The sequence below is a fragment of the Lactuca sativa genome, chromosome 6 (genome assembly GCF_002870075.4).
Source record: "Lactuca sativa cultivar Salinas chromosome 6, Lsat_Salinas_v11, whole genome shotgun sequence".
Lineage (NCBI taxonomy): Eukaryota > Viridiplantae > Streptophyta > Magnoliopsida > Asterales > Asteraceae > Lactuca > Lactuca sativa.
Window position 1 is genome coordinate 154,971,857 of NC_056628.2, and position 23,260 is coordinate 154,995,116.

The following is a 23,260-nucleotide window of genomic DNA, read 5'->3' on the forward strand; positions in this document are numbered from 1 at the left end:
CCTTTTTAGATTTCCGACCATTCAACTCGAACGAAACTTATCAAAAATAGGTTGCCAGTTTTGAATAAGAGACATATTCAAGCCCACCGGGACACCAAGATATTTGAAAGGAAAAGAACCCACTTGACACCCAGATAAACTAGCAAAACCGAGAACCTCATTAGCTGAAACTCCCACTCCAAAGAGTTTCGACTTGTGAAAATTAATCCGAAGACCTGAAACTTCATAAAAACATTTCGGAATTAACACAAAATTCTCCACATTCTATATAGACTACTTACCTATAAAAACTGCATCATCGATATAAAGAAGATGAGACAACATGATTTTATTACCCCCCCCCCCCAACACTTTTAAAGGTTTAAAAAGATTTCAACTCCAACGCAAGTTGTGTACCAAGTTGTGTTTAAGTACAGCTTACCATCCGAAGACTGATGGTCAGAGTGAAAGAACAATACAAACACTTGAAGATATGCTGAGAGCATGTACCCTGGAATTCCTAGGTAACTGGGATGAACATTTACCTTTGGTAGAATTTTCCTACAATAATAGTTTCCACTCTAGCATAAAGATGGCACCTTATCAAGCTTTGTATGGACAAAAGTGTCGTACGCCGTCTTGTTGGCTTGAGGCTGGGGAAAATCAGTTTATGGGTCCCGAGATGGTCCATCAGACTGTTGAGAAGTTGAAAGTGATCAGGGAAAGAATGTTAGCAGCTCAAGATCGTCAAAAGAGCTATGCTGACAAGAAGCGAAGACCGATGACTTTTGAGGTTGGAGATTTGGTTTTGCTTAAAGTCTCGCCGTGGAAGGGACTTATAAGATTTGGTAAAAGGGGAAAGTTGAGTCCAAGGTTTATTGGACCGTTTAAAGTTCTTCAGAGGGTTGGGAACCAAGCTTACAAGCTCGAATTACCCGAAGAACTGAATGGAATTCACAACACTTTTCATGTGTGTTATTTGAGGAAGTTCACGGGAGAAGTTCCCGATATAATTCCAATTTCTGAATTGAGAATTGATGAAAACAAGAGGTTAATTGAAGAACCTGAGGCAATTGTTGACCGAAAGACTAAGAAGCTTCGACGCAAGATGGCCGAGTTATTGCTTGTCCGTTGGAAACATACGAATGGGTCAAATCTCACCTGGGAAACGGAGAGTGACATGTTGGGTCGCTATCCGCATTTTTTTTGTTGATGTGTGATTCCGGGGACGGAATCATCCTAAGGGAGAGAGAATTGTAACGCCCGCGTTTCCAGGCTAGGCATTTTCGTTGACGTAATAGTCTAGGTTAACCCTTGTAACTCTTTTGAAGTATTAATGATGAAATATTTGAGTATTATGTGAATGATGTGAATTATGTGTTTATTTACTTAATTATTATAATTTAATGAATTAAGAATAAATTAAACGTCAAAATTAAAGTATGAGATAAGCCCGATATCTTTGCATAAAGTTGTAGTGGCCGAAACGAGGTTTCCGAATATATATAACGCCCAAATCTGACTTCGTATGAGGAAGTTATGAATTTATGAAATTTCGACTTTGCGGTATATAACCCGAAATCCTCGATTTGAGATCGAGTGGTTTATAGCCGAAACAATTTAAACGAGAATCGAAGATATCGTTGTTAGTAGCGAAACGATGAAAAGTTAGGCGAGAACGGACGTCGGACGAAGAAGTTATGAATTTATAACGAAGTTTTCCTGTCCGGGCCTACTAAAAATAAATAATAAAAAATAAAGTCAAAATTAGCCGACGGAGTCTAAACGAAAGGTGTAGAGCGTAGTCTCACCTACGCGTGGATATAAAGAATGTCAAAAACGGAGTTCGTATGACGAAGATATGAATTTTCAAAGTTTATTAAATAATTAATATTTAAATTTATTTATTATATCCGATATTATCCGAAGAGGAGTCACCGGACTTATCCGAAGTACACCCAGCGTACAGCGAAGCATGACACGCCTCGCACTCGAGTTCTTCGGATGACACATGCAGTGACGATTTCGGAGGCGTACGCCCCGCGTAAGGCTATACGCCCAGCGTACTACGAGGCCTCAGCCTCCTATAAATAGGATGCGAGGGTTCCGGGCATTCTTGCTCATTCCTTCTCTTTTTCGTGCCGAAGCTCTGCGTGTAAACCCCCGGAGCCATCCTGACACCCCGGATCTCATATCCAAGTTAAGAAGGAAGTTTTACGCTCCCGAGATCCCGAGAAGTGCGATTCCTGAGCCGAAGCTCTACCCGCGAGGAGTTCGATTTTTGTGAAGATCTTCCAGATCTGTCGAAGAATACTACTTCTGTAAGCCGTAGTGCTGTCCGATCATCTTCTGATCAGGTGAGTGTGTGGTTACTTTCTTCTAACGCATAATTATGAAGTATTTTATATAAAATACGTGTTATGTGTATATTTTGTTGTTATATGTGTGAATGTATATTCACTTTCTTCTATCTCATAGATCTGATTTATTTTCTATGAAATACGTGTTATGTGTATGTGTCTCATCTGTTGTTTGGAATATGTATTGAATGAGAATGCTATACAGGTTTTAAACTATGTATAAAAATATATATTTTTATCTACTAATATGTCGGGTAGAACATGGGTAGATAGATGTGTGATAAACAGATGAGAGGCCTCGATGTTGTTTTGATTTAGTCGTCTAGCGGAGTTTAGATGACGACCACAGACTTTTCTAGACAGTCCTATGGAACGCTAGCAGGTTCGCCACCTGTAGGTGTTAATGAACTCGGGTATTCATTCGCTATACTCCACCCCCCTCATGGTTGCCTTAATTGACTTATATTGCTGAGGAACCCCCGAAGCATTTGTTGTCGCCCCGATGAAATATTCTAAGACTAGGTCCCTTGTGTTAGTTGTTTTAGGGACGTAAAGTGAGAATAACGGGAATGCGTAATTGGGTTATTGTTGGTTGATGAATATTAATTTAATTATTTATTGTGGGTTGAAAACACTATATGCTCACCAGGCTCCCAAGCCTGACCCACTCAGTTTCTTTGTATTACAGGAAGTGGTGCGAGGGCATAAGATGCATAATCATCAAGTTGTTTTGTTTACAAGTCTGTATATGTATATATTTGTTGAATGACTTGTAATGTTATCGTTTATGCTTTATGGTCTGTATCGGAACATGACATCACGAGTTTTGATTATATAATGAAAATATATTTCTTGATGAAATGTTTTGGTAAATATTATTTTATCATACTTTGTTTTTGGGAACAAATTCCGCAACTCTTTCAAATCAAAAGGATTTACTCTGAAATTATTTTTTAAAGCATAAATGAAAATCGGTCTTTTCTGGTCGAGATTTTGGGGATGTCACAGTATCAGAGTATTTTCGCAATTTTGGGTATGGTTTTCTTGCTTGTTTCTGTATTCCGTTCAATTTAATTCGTTCATTTCGTTGATTTCGAGGGTTTCATTTCTACTATTGGTTTTGTTGATTTAGAGATTTTGATTGTTGTTGCTGCTACTCATATTTAATGTTGTTTTGGTTATTCTCGTTTGAATGATATTGGAAATATGACCCGGAGCGATGATCCTCTTCAGTCTATTAGTATCCAACTCCATAGTAAGAACTATGCCTATTGGAGTTATGTAATGAAAAAATTTGTGCGAGGCAAGACTATATGGGGGATTGTTACAGGTGACAAGAAGAAACCAACAGACGAGAAGGCTAATAATTATGCAACCTTATTGGATTCATGGGAGAGTGATAACTCCAAGATAATTACTTGGATTAATAATTATGCTATCCAGTCTAGTGGTACTCAGTTGGCGAAGTATGACACAACAAAGGAGGTTTGGGATCACTTGGCTAGGCTGTATACTCAATCTAACTTTGCAAAGCAGTATTAGTTAGAGTTTGATATTCGAGCCCTCCAACAGAACAATATCAGTGTTCATGAATTTTATGCAATTATGTCGGATTTGTGGGATTAGTTGGCTCTTACAGAACCTGATATGTTGAAGGATTTTAAGCCTTATGTTGATAGAAGGGAAGAATAATGTTTGGTTCAGTTCTTGATGACATTATGTTCAAATTTTGAAGGCTTGCATGGATCAATATTGCATCGCACACCTCTTCCCACTATTGATTTGGTTGTTCACGAGTTGATTGTTGAAGAAACTCGTATCAAGTCCCATGTTAACAAAGGTCTCAAGATAGCCACTCTTGATGTCTTTGCTGTTCCACAACGACCTCAGTCTCCAAACCAGAATCGTCCCAAAGTTGCATGAGTGTGCTTTTTGTAAGAAGAAGAACCATTGGAAGGCAAATTGTCCTTTGCTAACAAGCAATGGAAATCAGTAGCAACAACAAACGAGATCACCTGCACAGTCTCAACCTTCTGTAACACACCGTTCCAAATCATTTCCTAATTCGGGGTCGTGACCCAAAGATCGTTTATTACAAGGCTATTGTCCTTGGGTTAAATACATATTTAGATCCCTTTGGTTTGAATAATGTAGATTGGGTGATCTGAGAGTTCGGTTTGTGATTTGGAGCCCAAGGGTATAATCGTAATTGGCAGTTCGGACCTTTTATGAATTTTTGGATTTAAGTTCGGAAAGTTTTAAGGAAAGATAGAGTTGATAGAAGTGTAGAGCTTCTCATTACCTTTTCGGGGATATAAGGATTGTCGAAATTATACTTACAACAAAGAAGTTATGGCCTTTGGTGGTTTAGGGCTAAGCCAAGTACGCGGGGCGTACCAGACAGCAGGATCGCGCAAGGTCCTTGTAGTACATTGGGCGTACCAAGAGCATGCTGGGTATACTCAAGTCAGGTGCAAACCCTAATTTAGGGTCTTGGATCATATTTAAAGGTCTTAACTTATATGCAAACCCTATTATCTTCAACCTCCATCAACCTTAACCTTATATACGAAACCCTAGCCTTCATTTGAGCATTCTTGAGGCTTTTTGTGTGATTTTGGTGTGCCTTGGTGAAGAAGGAGATCTTCTTAGAAGCATTGCTTGGCTTGGGTCTTGTGGATCTAGGTTTTAATCATCTTTATCAACTTCCAAGAGGTATTAAATTTCTAACTTGATGACTCTATGTGTTACATCTAGTCTAAGGAATGTTTTGGGTTTATTTGGTCCTTAGAGTCATCCTTGTGAGTATGAGCTACTCCAATAGTTTAGAATGTTGAATCTTAGCATTTTGAAGGTTGTGGGTGCATAAAATGTCATCTTGATGGGTTTGGTTAAGTCATGATTAAGTTGTTGTTCATATTGTGGATTTAGAAGGATAAAAACGGGTTTTGGGTCCCATTAAGGCATGCAAAGGAATAAAGTTGGCAACTTTATGGTGTAAGATCTTATCTAGAGGTTAGATTTGAGTTTGGACGTTGGTCTTAAGCATTAAGTGCTTAATGAGAAGCCTTTGGCCTTCTGACGAGTACGTTGGGCGTACGTAGGAGTACGCTCAACGTAATGCATGGATCAGGCTTCACGATTTATACGTTGCGCATCAGAGAGCAGTACGTGGGGCGTACGAGTTCAGTACATAGGCCATACTCCCAGGATACACATTTTGGGCCTTTTGGGCCTTGAGCCTTTTTGGGGTTTTGACTATGAGATGTTGGGCCAATTATGGGAAAGGTAAAATGGTCTTTTACCCCTTCGGAAGATAGATTATTTTTGGGCCTTAGATTTTGGGAATTTTTCTTAATTATTGATTAGGAATAATTTGGTTATGTTCAGTGTAAAGATCCTGGTAGCAGCAGCTCATGTGTTCGGTTATCTTGGATTGAGATGAGTCTCCTCATTGTACCCATGGGTCGAAGGCACAAATGTCGGCCCATTATGATATGTTATGCCAGCTGTCTTTGTGACTCTTGCATGGTATGTTTGGCTAGGCCTATTTGTATGTTGGGTTAGGCCCATTGTATGGCGGGATAAGCATATTTGTATGTTGGGCTAGGCCTATGGACCCGGAAGGGCTAGGCCCATTTTATGTTATGTAGGGTGCTAGTTATCGGGTTGAGCCCATTGATTTGGCAGGGTTGTCCCCATTATGGTGGGATGGGCCCAATATGTAGGCAAGGCCCAATGATATGTATGGTATGTGGTATTTTGGGGAACTCACTAAGCTTTGTGCTTACGGATTTATGGTTATGATTTCAGGTACTTCCGGTTCGAAAGGGAAGGGCCCAGCTTGATCGCAACACATCCACCCATGTTTCCACATTATGATGATTTTGGGATTGTACTTTGATGACTGTGATATTACAGTATACTTTTGAATGTTTGAATAAAAAGATAATTGGTGATTTGGTTGAATTAAAAATGAAAATTTTACCCCAAATTTTTTGGATGTTACACCTTCACAACAGAACAAGTCTTTTGGATAGTCACGTCGCTCGTTTCCATCTTTTAGGCCACCATAGTACGTTACTGCTGCACCTTCAGTTGAGAATGAAACAGATTTTACACCACCATCAGCCTTGGATCAACAGATTGTTGAGCAATTCAGATAGTTCATTGTTGCCAATCCAACTGCCATGTCAGCTTCCATGTCTCATTCAAGTCTGTTTTCATCCAACACGTCAGGTATTCCTGCATCCTTGTGGATATTGGATTCTGGTGCATCTCATCACATGTCACCACATGTTTCATCTTTTGCTTCATTATCTTCTCGTACACCTGTCTCTATTATGTCTGCTAGTGTTACACCCATTTTAGTAGAGGGTGTTGGTTCTATTGTCACTCCTTATATATCTTTAACAGATGTGTCCCACATTCCCACACTAGCTTTGAACCTTGCATCGGTCCATCAGTTGTGAAAATCGGGTTGTTGGGTCTTCTTTTCTGATTCATTCTTCTGTGTACAGGACATTCGGTATCGAAAGGTGATTGGGATATGTCGTAGACTTGAGGAGCTCCATGTTTTGGAGCAGCTACATGTTGTTGATGTTGTTGCATCTAGTGTCGATTTTTCGTCTTTTCGTTTAAACCCTTCATTGTCTGTTTTTTATCTTTGGCATTCTCATTTGGGACATGTGTAAGCGTCTCGTTTACAGTTTTTGGTTTCCACTGGTGTGTTAGGTTTTTTAAAAATTGATGATATTTTTTATTGTTGTGGTTGTAAACTTGGAAAATTTTATGCTTTATCGTTTAATAAAAGTGTCACTCGTTCCGTTGCTCCTTTTAATATCGTGCATTCTGATGTGTGGGGTCCATCTCCGATCACCTCTAATCGGGAGCTAACTATTATGTTTCATTCATTGATGACTACACTCGTTATACGTGGGTTTATTTAATGAAGCGCGTGTGTGACTTTTTCACCATATATAGTGAATTTCGAGCCCTTATCAAGACTTAACACTCAACTGTCATAAAATGTTTCCGGTGTGATTTGGGAGGAGAATTTACCTCCAATGAATTTAAAAAACTATTGGCATCTGATGGCACTGTGCATCAGTCATCGTTTACAAACACTCCTCGGCAGAATGGTGTTGTAGAAAGAAAACAACGGCATCTCCTAGAAACTGCAAGATCCTTACTACTTTCTGCTAAAGTTCCCAATATGTTTTTGGGGAGAAGTTTTTCATACCGTCGCTTATGTTATTAATCGCATTCCTACTATGTACACTTCAGGGAAGTCTCCTTAAGAAATATTGTTTGGAAAACTTCCAGATTATTCTTCATTACGAGTGTTTGAGTGTACCTGTTTTGTCTTGAAGCCTCATGTAGAAAGAGATAAGTTTTCTTCAAAATCAGCTCTTTGTATTTTTCTGGGATATGGTATTGGTCAGAAAGGTTATCGGTGCTATGATCCATCAAATTAGAAACTGTATGTCTCTCGCAATGTCACATTTTTAGAGCATATTCCTTTCTATAACATTCTTGTTCGGTCACATGTGCAAGCCGAGAGCAGCTTCATACTATTGATTCATTTAGCATTGCCATTGATGATCCACCACATTTAACTAATCCACCGCCTGCTGCTGATCCACCACCTACTGCTAATCCACCACCTGTCGTTGATCCTCTTCCTACAAATCATCAAGACCCCCCTCCATCTTGGACTTATCGTAATAATAAGTCCATAAAGCTTACCGACTTTGTCTATTCCTCTTACTCACCAGTGTTTGCATCTTTTATTGCTAATGTTCATCATCTCTCTAAGCCAACATCTACAAAGAGGTTGTTTTTCATCCCCTTTGGCAAACCGCTATGGCTGAGAAATAAAGTCTGATGGATCCATTAAGCGTTTTAAAGACAGACTTATTGCGAAAGGGTACGCCCAAAAGTATAGTATGGATTATGAGGAGACGCTTGCTCCTGTTGCAAAAATGACGACTGTTTGCACCTTGAATGCAGTTTCTTCTATTCGTCAATGGAAGATTTATCAGATGGATGTCAAGAATGTGTTCTTGAATGGTGATCTTCATGAGGAAGTATGTATGTCTCCTCCCCCCTGGTATTGATCACCAACCATGTGAAGTTTGTCGACTTCGTAAGGCACTATATAGCCTCAAACAATCCCCTCATGCTTGGTTTGAGAAATTTTCTACGGTTACTACTTCGCTTGGTTTTCATCCAATTAACCATGACTCGGCTCTATTTGTTTGATGTACGAATATAGGTCGGATTATTCTTTCCTTATATGTCGATGACATGATTATTATTAGTGATGATCATGATGGTATAGAGTCTTTAAAGTGTGATTTGGATCATCGTTTTGATATGAAAGACTTGGATTTGCTACGTTATTTCTTGAGGATTAAAGTTGCTCAGTCACCAAAGGGTTATCTTTTATCTCAAACGAAGTATATTTCAGATTTGTTTAAATGCGCACGAACCACGAATAATCAAACAGTTTATACATTTATAGAGAGTAATGCAAAGTACTCTCCAACTGATGGTGTCCCATTATCATATCCAAGCCTTTGCGTACCATTCTAGGGCGCTTGGTTTACCTGATTGTCACTAGATTGTATATTGCTCATGCAGTTCATATGGTCAGCAAGTTTGTCACTACTCCTACTACTGTTAATTGGGGAGCTGTTCTTCATATTTTGTGATATCTACGTGGTACTTAGTTATGCATTCTTGTGTTTCCATCTACATCCTCTCTTGAGTTGCGTGCTTATAGTGATGCAAATTGGGATGGTGATATTTATGATCGTAAGTCCACTACTGGGTATTGTGTTTTTTCTTGGAGATTCATTGATATCATGGAAAAACAAGAAAGAAGATGTTGTCTCTCGATCTTCTACATAATCTGAGTGTCGAGCCATGGCTATCGCCACTTGTGTGATTGTTTGGTTGAGATGGCTTATTGCAGATATGGGCATTGGGATCTCTCAGCCTAACCCTTTGTATTGTGACAACGAGAGTGCAATAATTATTGCCAAGAATCCAGTGTTTCATGAGCACACAAAGCACATTGAGATTGATTGTCATTTCACATGACATCATCTACAGAAGGGCATTATCTCTCTTCCTTATGTTTCCTCCACTTTGTAGATTGTTGATATTCTTACGAAGCCATTGACTGCTCCTAAATTTCATTTTCTTTCTGACAAACTCTCAATGCTTATTGTTGTTGCAATGTGAGTTTGAAGGAGGATGTTAGCCTAATAAGTTTATGAGATTTATTTTGTACAGGGTCTTATGTTGGCCCATTAGCTAGAAAACCCTAATTAGCTAGTCTATATATTATGTCTTTTCCTTTCATTATATCTTGTACTCCTCATTTGATAATAATATAAAAGCCTATCCGTTTTATGTCTTGATAGTTTAAGGACTTCCAGTAACTAAAACCGAAAACTTAGAGGAGATAAAAAAAAGCCTTAACCCCAAAAAACCCAATTTGGGCCAAACCCCATAAACTTCATAATCCTAATCAAAAAATAGTTTTAGATCAATTTTTAGGCAAAATGTCACTGTAGCATAATAAAATTTTCCGTCTGTCCGATTTGGTCATTAAACTTTTTTTTCTTGCGCAATAGACCATTTAAGTTGCTAGTTACCTGTTAATTAAACCATTTTTGGCCAATTTGAAACGGTGAGAAGCCTATGAGGAATTTAATTTCATTTTCCCATTTCAGTTTTTTAAATAACTATTTTATTATAATAAAAGTCTTGGGTCCCACCCACCAATCCCTCGTCCCCCAACCCACCCCTTGATACTTTATCACCTTAATCCTGTGTTTCCGGTCACCTACAACATGAAAATTGTTGGCACCACCAGCCATCGTTGTCTTCTTCTCAACGTCATCTTCCTCGTCACTCAGTGTTGTCGGGGATGCTAAATCACCACCGCCATCATATGAAGATTCAAAGTCCAAGCCCTACTTTACCATCGAAAAAATCATCGTTGCATTCTTCTCGTGTCGCCTCTTCCTGTGTTTCTTCCTTACGCATCCCTCTCTCTCTCTCTTCCTCTTAGTGTTTGTGAAGCCATCTGATTTGTTGGATCAAATTGGGATCCGATTTGATGTTTCATATTCCTGATTTGCTGCTTATAGGGCTATGATTTGTTGGGTTTCTTATCGTATTTTCTGAATGGCAGTCTCTCTCCTTTTTCTCATTGAATCAAATTGCAGGTACCAAAAAATTAAAGAATATGGCTCGTCTCTTACCCCTTTGTGTGTGCCTCTATGTATCTGGTGTTCACCTTTTGTTGACTTCTTTTATTTTTAGCGCAGGTAAGGGTTGGCGAACCAAAAGATGGATTTAGGGGCATTCAAAAATCTGCAACAGAAGCTTTTCCAATAGGGAAGAAATATTGCCTAATTCGAGAGAGTTGCTTCTATGTATCAACAACGTGAAAACAAAACCTTAAAGAGAGTTTCCTAATTCGATTACCCTCGGAAAACATCACCCTAAACAGGACCCAAAAATTTCATTGTTGAAATCCAGACATTTTTTTATGATGGCGCAGTTTATGATGGAGTTACATGGCTTAAAAATCGTTGATGGTGAATACCCACCAATGATACATGTTATGGATGCAATAACAATCTGCTCATCGTTGTTCAAGATGGAATTCCATGAAGAAATCGGTAAGTCGTAAATCCCAATTGAATTTCAGACCTATTTTGATTAACTTTGTAACTTTCTTCGGATTTCATTAGCAAATTTTTGGGTTTTTTTTCTAGTTGATGGTCAAGTCAAATGTTAGAGGTGGATATGGGTGAAGAAAATGGAGGTTGATGATGATGGTTGGTTAAGATGACAGAGATGCTGGTGTTTGGTGTTCAACGCTTCAAGGTGGGTGTGATGTTGGGTGTTATGTTATCAGAACTCAAACATTAAGAAAGAAGAAAAAAAACAACTAGAAAAGAGAGTTGGGTGAGGCTAAATTGTTATACGGTATGGTTTGTTATCTATATGGATTATATGACATGACTATTAAAAAATAAATACAAATTAACTATTAACGCCACATCACCTTTTATACCGGATAACCGGTTAAATTTGAACAAAATGAGTTAATTGATAGTTTGTTATCTATATGGATTATATGACATGACTATTAAAAAATAAATACAAATTAACTATTAACGCCACATCACCTTTTATACCGGATAACCGGTTAAATTTGAACAAAATGAGTTAATTGATAGTTTGTTATCTATATGGATTATATGACATGACTATTAAAAAATAAATACAAATTAACTGTTAACGCCACATCACCTTTTATACCGGATAACCGGTTAAATTTGAACAAAATGAGTTAATTGATAGTTTGTTATCTATATGGATTATATGACATGACTATTAAAAAATAAATACAAATTAACTGTTAACGCCACATCACCTTTTATACCGGATAACCGGTTAAATTTGAACAAAATGAGTTAATTGATAAGTTATAAATAAGTTTAATGGTTTATTTTTTATTATATCTGATTACGTTCTTTTATGTGTTATGAATTTATAACACCAATTTTAAAGCTCGTTATGCTATTTAATTTTAGTTGCACTTTTTCAAAAAATAAATATTTTATTGTCGACGATTCGACATGGAACCTTCTATTAATGACATAGGAATAATTAAATAATTATTGGTATAAGGGGGAAAAGAAAGGTTTGGAGTCCATATACGTTTACACTTTTTTTAGAAAGAAAGCTAAAGAGGAATATAATATAACTTTTAAAAAGTTGCTGAATAATTCATAAATTTAATATAGTATTTCATAGGAAAAATGACAAATTAGTCTAATAATATATTTTGAATTGTCTTTTCAGTCCCTTGTCTTATTTTCGTGTTTTATGAATGAATAAAATTGTTTTTGTCGAGTCTAATTGGTCTTCGAAGGTGGTATGTTTGTGAATTCTTTGCCACCTCATCTAAATGTATACTTTTTATTTTAAAAATTAAGTGGACCTTTTTTGGCATCATTCACAACCAAGTATTGAACAATGACTTCTCCTTCTTCCCATTTTCTCTTTTGTATTGAAACCCTACGACACTATACATGTCACTTCCGGATTCATTCATCAAATCATTCACACACCACCGCCTTCTGCATCCATCTCCCACCTTCGTTGTCGTCGTCAATCTTCCACCACCGTCATCACAATGTCTAAGTTCTTTCGATCACCCATAACCCATAAAGAATTTGAACGAGCAGGTTTTCTCTACCCTAATCCTCAACGCCTCCAACAACTCCCTATAAGGTTTGTCGTTGTCTCGTAAATTTCAATGAATACCTCATTGATATCAATAACACCTTGGTTTCGATGTCGGGACCTTCTGGAGCTATAGGTCAGTTCTCATATGAACCGTCGTTGCTCTTTCCCCTCGCTCATGTTATTTTTTTTACGAGTTGTAAGATTTATAGATCAATCAAGGTTTTTTTTATTATGATAACTGATTTTGACTGATTTCATAAGCAACTTCTAGAGTTCTGAATTCGTGCCTACATCTGATAAATCAAGCTCGTAAATGATGGGATTTTGGTTTCCAACCATGATCTCTGGCGAGGCTTTGTTACTGGGTTGTGCTCTCCGTAACAACATTGGGAAAAAAAGGATGATGATCGATCATAATGAGAGCTGGAAATGGAGCAATGGTCATCGTAGTTGAAGGTGTCTCGTATGTATGTGTTTGTATGTTTTGTAACACCTTGTGTATATATATATATATATATATATATATATATATATATATATATATATACACACACACACACACACAATTAACGAATGAATAGTAGCCTAAAACCAATAATAATATAACAAGGTGTTGGGCTCAAGGAGTTAATTGTCATGATTTTAGAAGTTGGGGGTTAAAAATGTAAGTTCCGGAGTGGTTTGTAAATATTTATGAAGGCAGGGACTACTTGGTAAATTATTGGGACTTAATTTGAATAGATTTTGGGAAGCAGGGACTTAATGGTAAATTTCAGATTCAATTTGTAAAGATTTATGAGGGCAGGGGTTATTAGGTAAGTTTTGGACTTAGTTTGAAGAAGATCTGGTAAGGAGGGACTAGATATGATAAAAATGAATGGAAGTTTGGAAGGGAGCGGGATCAATCAGTATTCTATTTCCCTCCCGTATATGCGACTCAACCCTAACCCTAGGGCACAAAACTTCAGTTGCCACCATGGGAGTGCCTTTTGTCACCGTTGTAACGCCAAGATCCGTCGTCGCTGCTACAGTACCGACGAGTGTCGCCATCACGACGCCTGCTGCCGGAGGTGCTGTGTGAAACGGGAGAACCGCCGAGACCAGTAAAACAGACCGTGTGCATCGTTGTGCAATTAGTGCGCGAAGAGAAAGTTTTCGGTAAGATTGCTAGCCATCCATCTTCTTTCTTCTTCTTCGTTTCTATTGATTAAACGTCGTGGGACGTCACCGTCTGCCGTTGGTGACCTTATGGCCACCGTTTTTGCCTATTCCGCTAATGGCAGCCGCCTGTGAGGTGGCTGAATATATGTATATGATCGAGTATATAGGCTGTTCTCGGCGTTTGTGGTATTATATGCGAGTCAATGGACCGGAAAATCCACCACCACCACCTCAAGGTGGTGGCTACCACCCATTGTCGTTTTCTGCCACCCTTTGTCGCCACCATCCACTGTGGGAGGTGGCTGTGTGTGTATATTATGTGTGAGGTTGTTTATGTTGAGAGAAATAACTTGAGACACACTTGAACAAACGTTAGAACAAGTATGATTGTGGAAATATAAAGAAACATAAATGACAGCAGGTGATATATCAAGTAAACACATAAGTTGATTCATAACACGGAATGCATTCAAACCAAGTTAGTGAGTGAGATTAATCTTAGTGATAGAGTCACAAGTGACTTGCTCCGAAGAGAGGTATTAATCAGTTGTGATCGAGAGGATTTCAGAGATTAAGAAAGATATGAGATGTGTAAGAATAACTTGAAGATAATTAAGATCTAGAGATGAGTAAGAAGTGATCTTTTTTATTGATAAAACGTAGTCTCTATTTATAGAGACTAAAGAGATACAATAGATTGACTCTCTAAGAGTAGCCATGCAAGGCATACTGGACAATAGAGAGTATACAAGAAATAGATACAAAATAGACTAAGTACAGAAAGAAAGATTGCAGTAGGTTGATGACTTCGGATGTGATCGCTGAAGGAGCTTGACGACAGAGAGTTGTAGAGTGCGGTAGATAAAATTAAGAGGGTCACTTCATGTATCAACAGTTTATGCACTTTTTGGGCAAGAACCACCACCATCACCATTGGAAATGGTGGCTGCCGCCGTGAGCCACCGTCGACCACCACTTCTCGAGGTGGCGGTGGGTGGTGCCCGATCTAGTGGAACCCTAATGGACCTAAACACTTAATCTTGGACTAGGTTGCTTCGTGATTGGGCTAGAAACCCTAATTAGGGTTTAGAAAACCCTAATTTTAGGTTTGTTGGTTTGGACCTATTGGGACCTGCGTTTGGACCAGTGGACTAAAGTTATGACTCATGCCGATTCCGTTGTATGATGGCTTAGTGGAATAATGGACTTAATGGGTTAAGTGAGAACACCTAAACCAGATTGTCATTTTATGTAAAACCTTAATTTTACTTGGGCCTTGAGTTGGGCCTTTTTATTGGGCTTTGGTGATTGGACTATTGATGGGCCATCCAAGAGAAATCATGTGGACTAGAATATTTATATGGGCTTTATGGTAAGGACCATATGAGGGTTTGGGACCAATTTGGAAAATTGGGCCATAGTTGGGCCATTAGTGGACCTTTGTGGACCCATTTAGTATTGGGCCTTGGTGGGCCCAATGGGCTTGGCTTATTTATGGGTTGGTTGGCGGGCCATATTTAGACCTAATATGTGAAGGTTTGGTCTTAGATCCTAATGGGGTTAATTATGGGTTTAGCTCAGTGTTAGAGGTTGGAGTACAACAACAGCATTTATAGGATCTGGTCGCCATCTGAGGCGAGTCTTCTGTCTATACGTACATGTGTGGTAATTTATGTGTGACCGGAGGGTCTTATTCGTGTTATTGACCGGAGGGACTTATTTACATTATTGACTGGAGGGTCTCAATACATTATGCACCGAAGGGTTTTAGTACATTATTGACCGGAGGGTCTTATTTGTTTATAATGTGATATGTGTTATAGTGCATACTGTCTTTGTGACTTATGTTGTTATAGTATTCTGTGTATATGTTGATCTATGTGCTTATATTGAGATATGTGATATCATGCATTATGTCTTGTGATTTATGTTGTATATTATCATGTGCTTTGTTAAGATAGGACCAGAGGGTCCACCCGAGTTGTGGGACTGGAGGGTTCCACTGAGATACATTGACCGGAGGGTCTCATTCGAGATATAGCCATGAGAGGCTAATGAGATGTGTATGGTAGTTTGGGGACTCACTGAGCTTCGTGATTACCGTCTTATGTGTTATGTGTTTCAGGTATTTCTCAGGATCACAGGCAGACGCTAACTTGATTGTACACACGAGATGGAGTTATGTTTCTGAGGATCCTGAATTTTATTCAAACGACTATAAACATGTGTTTTTGATAATTTGACATGTTGGGGATTTTGTGATACGTGTTGATGAGATTTATGTGATTTTAAAATGAAAAAAAAATGTTTGAAAATTTATGGTGTTACATGTTTTGTGGTGTAAATGGAGGTGAAGAAGGTGGGTTTATAAGAGAGAAAAACTCATAAATAGTCCCCATGAGTCCAAGTGGACAGCCATGTATCGGTCACATCATAATGACTGGACATCCACATCTTCTCGAATGATTGTGTGACATAGTGGACATGTTATTTTAGGTTATAGGGCCGAAATAAATAGGTCGGCATCTACCTTATTAGGGATAAGCATAGGACGGAACCGGTACTGACTGGTACTGTCACACCCCTGATCGACGGCGAAAACACCAGGCTGTGTGACTTAATCATGGATCATAGTTATTAAACATACATTGAAAATTACAAAAATATAGCATGAATTACAAGCTTCTATTTATAAGAAAATAGAAGTTACATTGTTCGATGTATTATTACATGATTATTCAAAGTATGACATGTGCCCTAACAATCAAGCATAAACATAAACGAAGTATATAACTGTGATGATAACAAAAAGTTCCATGAGTGTTCTTGTGTGTGACACTCCAACTTCTTATGTTCCTGAGAATACATGCGTTTTGAAAATTTGTCAACATAAAGTTTGTAAGTCCACAAGCTTTAACATTGTGTACTTTTATAATAAAAGTATGTTTATATTGTATATAGATGTTAAATCAGCATGTATAAAAATGTATTTATAACCAAAAAGTATATGTTTATAGTGTGTAAGTGCTTACCTAACATACGTATGATTATACTTGTAAACCGTACAATTATGTGTGTTGTGTATAAGTGTTTTACTTATACAAATATTAAAAGTTTTATAACAGAAAAAGTTTGTGTGATACGTATATAAGTATTATTGATACTTATAAAACATAGATACTTGTAAGTCGTACAAGCATATACTTGGACTATATATAAGTACTAATCCTACTTATACTAGTGTTTTTAAAGTGTACTCAATACTACAATGAGACCATAACCGAGCTATATGACTAGATCAAGCCTCCGTCTGGCGCTTTTAGAGAATGCATTGGACAAGTTCACCTGACGCTTCTAATGGGTTATGAGCACTACAACATTCTTATGGTGTACATGCAACCCTAATGCTTCGGATCTATGTTTTTTTTTTCAATTTATACATGCAAATAAAGTTATCCAAAGCATGAACCCTAACTAGCATACAATTTTCGGAATTTGTAACATAAAACAAAGATACATGAATACCTTATCTTGTAACTTGATTAATATTGACCTTCAAGAGCTTAGTGCCTCAAATGGATAAAAAACACCAAGTAGCAAGTCAGAAGAATATGAGAGAGGTTAGGAGGTTCAAAATCAACTAGGGTATTCTCTTGGAAGCAAGTGGCCAATTTTGGGAGTCCTAGGGGTTCCTTAGATAGCTGAGCTGCTAGGGTTTCTGAATGGAACTCTAATTCCTTGCTTAGGCCTTAAGCAACCCATTAGATCCTTCCAGAATCCCCTTATGGACGAATTATATGTGGGCTACAACAAAATCCTTCCAGATTTTTTCCATCCCTTCCTAGGGATCCACAAGCCCAACTTTGCAACTATTAAATAATTGCAATACCAGTCCCCTTAATTCAATTAGTATTTTTTAATCATCAAATTAATTTCTGATCAATACTAATTAAATAATATGATTTATCAGTTAATATATTATCCTTATAATATATTAATAAATCACAATTAACCTCTTTCTCCATAATTCATCCAATCAAGTTGTTATGGTGAAGGCAACCCAAAAGGACCATGCAACTATTGAGTCAAGTACATACCAATTATAGTTATGGGCTTAGACATCTAATCTAATAGTCTTCCACTTGGATAAGTCTGATAACTATAGTAACTAAGATTGGGAAATTTTAGAAAACATGTAGTTACTTTGTATTTTATATTATACTTTTAATGAAGAGATGAGGTTGCCCTATCCAACTCGTTCGGCTAACGACCCTCCACCGATCAAGCAAGCGGTGGGTGTGAGTGTACACCCATTAAGCGTCATTTTATAGGCAGCAACCTTATACCCACCTTTTAGACCGACTTTGTGAATGAGGCCTACTAACGGTGAGACTAGCATTTTAATTATACATATATACATATATATATATATATATATATATATATATATATATATATATATTAATCTTGTAATATTATATTAGTATAGGGTTGGATTTTAAACTTGTAAAATTCTAGGGTTTGAAATTTAAATTGTCTAAATTAAACTTTTAATCATAAAACATAAATTTCAAAACTTGAGGGTAAGTTTTAAACTTTTAAAAACATAGAGGATCAAATAACAAATAATCTTAATTACTAATTAATTCCATAATTATCCATATTTGATTTATTTAATGATTTCTTGCAAAACAATTTACCAATTTAATAAAATAATTAATCAATTATCACATAAGGAAACAAATATTTTATTAATTGATAAATATCTTCAATTAGGTCAAGAATATACTCATATATATATATATATATATATATATATATATATATATATATATAGATATATATATATATATATATATATCATAAAATCGGATTTATATTGATCTAATATGATTAAGGCAAGTATCTCAAAGATAAACAGCAAGAAATCCCGAAGTTTCCTTTTTCTGACGCTCGAACTCGCCGAGTACCCAGATGGACTCGCCGAGTTGAGCCTACTCGCCGAGTACCACCATGGGAATCGCCGAGTTCATCAGCCAGAGGACAAAAAAACGATTTTTTTCAGCAACAAACAAGCAATCAAAGTATGAATTCAATAGAAACCAATCTAGGCTCTGATACCACTGATGAGTTTTGGCCATATGAACATTCCTATGTGCACATGTGTGACAACCCAAATTTATTTCCGTTACATAATCCCGTTTTCACTAACGGAATTCGTCGTTATATATAAATTTCCGTAATATTTGGAGTCGTCAATAAATAAATATCTATTTATTTATATTTTCTTGACATTATCATTTTAGTATAAGTAAATATAACTTGTAAGTGTTAACCCCGTTTAACCAAATAAAGTTATATTACTTTTCAACCACTTCACCCGGGTAAAAAGTTTTAACCCCGTTAAACTTTAGCATCGGGTAGCCGTGTACCGGGTGCAATACCCGAGACATTTATAAAGGAAATGGACACCACTTTGAACACTTTTTACCATTCATTCACTCTCTCTCACTACTTTCTCTCTCTAGACCCGAACCCGACTCCAAAACCGCGAATTTCGGCTTCCAAACGTAAGATTTTCTTCCCTAACTTGTTCTAATCATACATCAAAGTGTTTATATCTAGGAAATCATAAGAATGAGGGGCAAACAAGGAGTTTACGGTCTAAGAAGCTCCTTAGGCCGTAAACACCCAAAACATGGCCAAAAGTCCCATTTTTCCTTCCCTTAGGCTTGTATACTAATTAAGGAAATTATCTAGATGAGTTTGGACATCAAACAATAAGTTTTAAGAGCCTAAAAGAGGGTTTACGGCCCAAGCTTGTGCTTAGGCCGTAAACTCCCAAATTTCCATGTTAAATGCCCCAAAAACTCATCTAAGGCATGCTAGAATTTAGTTATGATCATAGGAAATGCTTAGGGCCATAAAGCAACACATTTTGAGGGACAAAATGGAGTTTACGGCCCAAGCACAAGCTAGGACCATAAACTCCCTCAAACACAACCAAATGAAGGTTTTGAACCCCCAAATTGGTCCTAGGCATTTACTAGAAAAATAGGGAATTGAATTAAGGCCTTAACATTCATTTTTGGAGGAGAACAAGAGTTTACGGCCAAGCCTAGGGGCTTACGGCCGTAAACTCCCAATTTGGTCCGTAAACTCCAAGGGAGTAAACTCTTGGACTCCCCCGTAAACCCCTCTTGGCCTTGTACAATTCCCGAGAACCACTTCTAAGCCCTAAGACCCCGAATCAATGCTAGAATGTCTAAATGTTTTCATAAAAGGCATAAAATGATTAATTCTTGGTAAAACACATATTCCATATGTTAATAGGGTCCTAAAAGGTGTACAAGTCCTTATTTGGCACCAAACGCTCAACCGACACTTTCACCCGATTTACTCGGTTTCAGGTGAGTTCATACCCCTTTAATGAACCTTTCAAATGTTTTTATATGTTTTAGGGGGGGGGATACAAGTCAAATATACTTGTTTATGGAAATTAATCACATGTGATTCACTATCCGTAGTTCAAATCACATGTGATTTACCGCTATGCTTTATAAAAGGATTTTACGTTTTCAAAACTATTTTGGATAAATAATCAATTTCTAAATGTTCCCTTTGGACAAGATTTTTATTAAATAAATTTTTCTTACAAAATGTAACCACACTAATATATTTATATAAGTAAGACTTGAAGGACTTAGGACCGATAGCTCGCCTTATTTCCTGTTCTTGTTTGATTGTGGGCTTAGGGTAATTGTTATCCGTCCGACTATCGTTGATTTCTTATTTATATATCATGTATATTAGTGTTGGATACGAGTATTTTCATTTCACCCGATGCTTAAACCACTAAATTGACAAGAACCATACACACTAAGTTAGCTATAATAGGTATAGTTAAAGCCACTACTACTCGCTATAGCTACTACTCTACGAACTATAATACACACTATTACGAGACTATACACTAATAAGAGAACACACTACGAGCTATACAAAAGACTACTACACTACAATACAAGAGAAAGTACTAATCCGAAGATAACACACTAACTCACTATGAGATACTCTATTCGCTACACACTACGCCCAGAGTTTTCCGATAGGAGAACGACGCTACATGTATAGATCTATACGAGGCAAACACTATTACATCCCGACTGTTAATTTCAGTCCGAGTCGTGCAGGCCCAGGGATGCCGCTACTTCACTACATTGTGCATGACCGGGAAGGTCATGGGGTCCTCTATTATTCACACTATCGGTAGCATACAAGGAATATACTATATCCACACTAAAATACTAAACTAAAGGCTAAGTTAACATCCTGAAGTAAACAAGTATCTAACACTAAAGGAAGTTTGCACCTCTATTACTGACTACAGGCATAACCTATTTTAATACCTTACTTATTGAAGATTCACTAATATACTTTTACACTAAACGATTTTCAAAGATGAAAATTACATGTTTTCTTAAGGGTTTTCACTTACAATGTATTTTATGGAAAATATAGGATTTTCTAGGGTTTTCTACTACTTATGAATGTAAATTGCAGCTTCTCATACTATCAGTTCTAATGCCTTTTATACAAAACTCACACTAAACTCTTATGAACTCACCAGCTTTATGCTGATACTCGTTTTCAAAATAACTTGTATCCTCAGGTCAAAGATAGACAGGTACAGGTGCAACATTTTGGAGAAGGAGGAGCATACAAGATCCATCTCTTATTTTTGTATTACTTTTGGTGTTTGTTGAACATTACAAAATACACTTGTAATTAAACTCACTATGTAATGCAATGGTTGTATGTTTCTTGTTTTTACTATTATGCAATTGTGATGATATTGTACATGACGTCCTCCACCCCGAAACGTATTCCGCCGTTATCGGTTTTGGGGTGTGACAACATGCAACCCTAATGCTTGGATCTAGGTTTCTCTAATTGAACATACATTGAATCCAAGACTTCTAATGGCTAATAAACAATAACAATAATTTGAAATCAGAGATTAGAAGTTTACCTTGAATCACTTGCTTGATCTTGTTGTCCTTGAGGCTTTAGAGTCACAATTGTCACTCCTCTAATGGCTTACAAACACCAACTAGCAAGGAGGATGATTTGAGAGAGAGGAGGGAAGGGAAATTCGGCCAGGGTTTCTTCTCTAAGCACAAGTGCTGAAATCCCTTAGCCCTTGGGGTCTATTTATACTTGTAAGGCTCCTAGGGTTTCACCCTTAAACCATAATTGGATAACTTAAGCCCTAAGCAATCCAAATCCTTTCCATGATAAGGCTTGGACGATTTTATGGCTATCCTTAGCCCTAGAAATCATTCACCCCTTATCCATAAAGGATATATAACCCAAAGTGCAACTATCAAACAATTGACAGTTTATACCCCTTTATTTAATTAATCTCTTTAAGTCACCAAATTAATTCCTAATTAATTTATGACCTATATTAATCAAATAATAATATTATTATTCCTTATATTATTCTTATAATATATTAATAATATTCCTTCTCTCATTATAAATCATCCTGTCAGGTTGCTATGGTGAAGGCAACCCAAAAGGACCATGCTCAACCGGGTCAAATACTTGCCTAATATAGTTGTAGCCTTAGACACTATTCCAACAGAAATACCCTGCGCAATCTTGTTGAAGGTAGCGCCCAACCCAAGCTGCCGAACACAAAGCTGTTCCGCGCTGCTGCCTCTTGCCCTAAATCAACAGCTCTCTCCCACTTGGGGTCCTGACACGTACCAACTATTGCACACAGTCGATCACTGCTCCATTGGGGCTCAGGAAATCCATGCCGATGATAACCTTGTTCCCACGCAACGGAATGGGAACTAAATCCTCTAGTTAGCGCTCGTCATACAGCCTCAAAACACAATCTTTGAAAACCTCTGATGCTCGGACAGACCGGTCATCATCAATCTCGACCTATAGAGGACAATCCAACATCCCTGATGACTCAGAAAACCTCTTGCTAAGAGCAAGAGTGATAAATGATCGGGTAGCCTCCGAGTCAAATAACATTTGTGCTGGAATGCCGTTCACATGGAACGATCCTAACAAAACACATAAAACATAGAACATAAATAACATAACTGAAATGTAATAAGAGTTAGGGATAAGAAAACATACCCATCACCACATCTGGTGCGGCACACGCCTCCTCGGCGGTCAACTGGAAGGCTCGGCTCCTCACAATTGGAGCCTCCGTCTTGCTCTGTCAGCCATCCGTGATCCACAGGGTCGCTAGAGCCAGCGCCACCACTGGCGCTCCTCATGTCAATCTCGGGCAATTGGCCTTTTATGGCCCTTCTGATTGCAATGGAAGCAAATCAGTTCACACGTCTAAAGGTTGGGGGTAGGGCGGTATAATCCCTACCAAAGTGCCCAAGCTTTCCGCACTTATAGCAGCTCGATGATCCCAGTCTACAAACTCCCTCATGAGTCTT

The 23,260-nt window shown here is 37.7% G+C and overlaps 1 long non-coding RNA gene across 2 annotated transcripts; it reads left to right on the top strand.

Annotated features, from left to right (window-relative positions):
- Positions 1-10,179: 10,179 nt before the first annotated feature.
- Positions 10,180-11,424, top strand: LOC111901141 (uncharacterized). Of its 2 annotated transcripts, none has more exons than XR_002853412.2 (3): positions 10,180-10,582; positions 10,680-11,041; positions 11,138-11,424. It is a non-coding gene; the product is annotated as an uncharacterized LOC111901141 (long non-coding RNA). The 2 variants fall into 2 exon arrangements; XR_006184439.1 differs by having other exon boundaries at positions 10,685-11,041.
- The last annotated feature ends 11,836 nt before the right edge of the window (positions 11,425-23,260 follow it).